Below are 3813 nucleotides of genomic sequence, written 5' to 3'. Positions count from 1 at the left end.
CTATTTTTAGTAGAGATGGGGTCTCGCTCTTGCTCAGGCTGGTTTTGAACTCCTGAGCTCAAACAATCTGCCCGCCTCGGCCTCCCAGAGTGCTATGATTACAGGCGTGAGCCACCGCGCCCGGCCCCTGGAGGATATTTTTGTTGGGTATAAGATTCTGGGTTGACAGTTCTTTTCTTTCAGCCCCTGAAAAATATTGTGCCACTTCCTCTGGCTTCCGTGGTTTCTGGCGAGAAATCCCCTGTGATTTGAATTGTTATCTCCCATAGGTAAGGTGTCATTTTTCTTTGAATGCTTTTAAGATTTTTAGTTTTAAAACATATAATTATGATGTGTCTTGGCATGGATTTTTTTGGTTTATCCTCTTTGGGGTTTGCTCAGCTTCTTGCATGTGTAAGTTTTCAGCCGTTATGTCTTTGAGTACTTTTTCAGTACCACTCTTTCTCCTATGTTTCTGAGAATCTGATGACACAAACGGTAGAATTTTTTTATTGTCCCATAGGTCCCTGAGCCTCTTTTTTTTTTTAAGTCTATTTTCTCTCTCTTGTTCAGATTGGGTGATTTCTATTGTATCTTCCAATTCACTGATTCTTTTCTCTGTTCCCTCTGTTCTGTTTTTAAGCCCATTTACTGAGCATTAATTTTAATTATTATATTTTTTAGCTTTAAAATTTCCATTTGTGGCCAGGTGTGGTGGCTCATGCCTGTAATCCTAGCACTTTGGGAGGCCAAGGCAGGAGGATTGCTAGATGACAAAAGTTCAAGACCAGCCTGAGCAAAATAGCAAGACCCCATCTCTACAAAAAGTTAGCTGGGTGTGGTGGTGACTGCCTGTAGTCCCAGCTACTTGGGAAGCTGAGGCAGGAGTATCATTTGAGCCCAGGAGTTAGAGGCTATGATTGAGCTATGATCGTACCACTGTACTCCAGCCTGGGTGACAGAGCAAGACCCTGTCTCTAAATAAATAAACAAACAAACAAATAAATACATTTTCCATTTGCTTCTTTTTTACATCTTCTGTTTCTCTGTTGTGGCATTATATTTCTTATTTGTTTCAAGTATATTCATAATTTCTTATTAAAGCATTTTTATCATGTCTGTTTCAAAATATTTTTCTGATAGTTCTGACATCTCTATCCTCTGGGTGTTGGCATCTATTTTTTTTTTTCATTCAGTTTGACATCTTCCTGGTTCTTGGTATGATGAATGATTTTCAGTGAAAACCTGGACATGTTTGTATTATCGTATGAGGCTCTAGCTCTTATTTAAACCTTCTTTCCTAGCACTTTTCCCAGCACTGCTTTCCCTAGCACTGCTCTGGCAGTGAAAGGGGAGGTACTGCCTCTATATTGATACGTGGAGGTAAAAGTCCAGGTGCCCCCCTCAGCCTCTGTTGACATCTGACAGTAGAGGAAGGGGGTCCTCCTTACTGCTGGCTGAGAGTGGGAGTTCCAGTTCCCTATGTGGTCTCCACTGACCCCACAGTGCAGGAGGCCTCACTACCAGCTGGTAGGAGTGAAAGTCCTCACTCCCTTCTTGGCCTTCTCCAAAACCACCATGGCAGGGATGTCAGGGTGCCTCATCACAGCCTTGGGAAGCTAGACATCTAGGTTTCCCACTCCACTTTTGTTGATGTGGGTGTGGGTGGGGCCACAGTTTTTCTGTGGCATTTGGCTGGGATACAGTGGTTATTTTCTAAGTTTTCTATCTTGCTAGGCTACCCCTAGCCTACTCCTGGTCCTTTGGCTAGAGATGGAAGGCTTTTGTTGGTGCTTTATTTTTGGTCTGTGCCTACTCGTGTTTCTGGGTTGCTGCTTTCTTCACCTACAAGACTGGTCATATGAGGCAAAAAGAAAATCCAGGGAACTCACTATCATGTTGTTCCTTGGGTCCCAGGGTCCCCAACCTTTCTGCCTTCTTCTTTCCACCTTTCATCTTCTTATGCTTGTTTTATATATAATGTCCAGGGTTTTAGTTGTACTTAGGTGGAATAGGGGAAAATATACCTATTCCATCTTCCCAGAAGCAGAAATCCCTCAGATGAATTTTGGTACCTTCTTATTGCAAACTTCTTAATTTATTGTAGTTGACAATAAATATCCCGTATGGTGTGACGGTTAATTTTATGTGTCAGCTTGGCTAGGCTAATAATGGTGCCCAGTCATTTGTTCCAACACCAGTGTAGGTGTTGCTGTGAAGGTATTTTTAGATGTAATTAACATTTAAATCCGTATAATTTGAGCAAAGCAGATTACCTTTTATAATGTGCGTGGGTCTTATCCAATCAGTTGAATGCCTTAAGAGAAAAGTCTGAGGTTCCTTTGAGAAGGAAGGAATTCTGCCTTCAGACTGCCTTTGGACTCAAGACTATTTTAAATCTTCCCTGGGTCTCTACCTTTTGACCTCTAGCCAAGATTTTGGATTTGCCAGCCTATACAATCATGAGTCACGTGAGCCAATTCCTTAAAATGAATCTCTTTCTAGTGTGTGTGTGTATGTGTGTGTGTGTATACATTCTCTTTGTTCTGTTACTCTAGAGAACCCTGACTAATACATATTTTTTCACTTTCTAGAATTTGTTATTTCCTTTACGTTCGTGTATTTAAAAAGAACATGTAGTCCTTGTTGAGATTATACTAATATATATTCTCAACTCCTGTATATATTTTATTTTTTGTGTACTTGATCTGAGCAAGGTATGTTCAAATCAAGCCCCCTGATTGTGGATTTTTCAATTTATTCTTTATTTCTCCACAAGTTTACTTTGTTTCAAAACTATGTTGTTAGATGCACAAATACATACAACTATTGGTTAGTATTGATTTTCTGGGTGCTATAACATATGATCACAAACTGAGTGGCTTGAAAAAACAGAAATTTATTCTTGCACAGTTCTGGAGGCCAGGAATCTGAAATCAAGGTGTCCCTGTGGCCATGCTTCCTCTGAAGGCTCTCAGAGAGAATTCTTCCTTGCCTCTTCTGGCTTCTGGCAGCTGCCAGCTCTCCTAGGCTTTCCTCCGTGTGTGGCATTATCATTCTAATCTCTGCTTCTCCACACAGCTTTCTCTTCTGTGTGTCTGTGGCTTCTCTTCTGTCTCTTGTAACACTTGCCATGGGACTTAGGGCCCACTTGGATAACCCAGGATGATCTCCTCATCTCAAGATCCTTAACTTAACTCTGGGAGGCTGAGGCAGCGGATCGTTTGAGCTCAGGAGTTTGAGACCAGCCTGAGCAAGAGCGAGACCCCGTCTCTACTAAAAATAGAAAGAAATTGGCCAAGCAACTAAAAATAGAAAAAATTAGTCAGGCTTGGTGGTGCGTGCCTGTGGTCCCAGCTACCTGGGAGGCTGAGGCAGGAGGATTGCTTGGGCCCAGGAGTTTGAGGTTGCTGTGAGCTAGGCTGACGCCACGGCACTCTAGCCCAGGCAAGAGAGTGAGACTTCGTCTCAAAAAAAAAAAAAAAAAATTTACTCAGTTTTCAACTTAGCCATTGTTCTAATGTGAAAGACCTTATATGGTGTAAGGTTAACCTTCAATTTCATTCTTTTGTACATGTTTTCTCAACACGACTTGTTAAAGAGTTTATCGTTTTCCCATTGTATATTCTTGGCACCCTTGTAGAAAATCAGTTGACTGTATGTGCCTGAGCTTATTTCTGGGCTTTCCACTGTGTTCCATTGACCTATATGTCTTTCTTTATGCCAGTACCATGCTGTTTGATTACTGTAGCTTTGTAATATGTTTTGAAATCAGCATGTTTAAGGCCTCCAGCTTTATTCTTCATCAAGATTGGCTATCCAGGGTCCTTTGTG

Source organism: Propithecus coquereli, unplaced genomic scaffold (assembly GCF_000956105.1).
Source record: "Propithecus coquereli isolate 6110/MARCELLA unplaced genomic scaffold, Pcoq_1.0 Scaffold640, whole genome shotgun sequence".
Lineage (NCBI taxonomy): Eukaryota > Metazoa > Chordata > Mammalia > Primates > Indriidae > Propithecus > Propithecus coquereli.
This window is presented reverse-complemented; position numbering follows the sequence as displayed.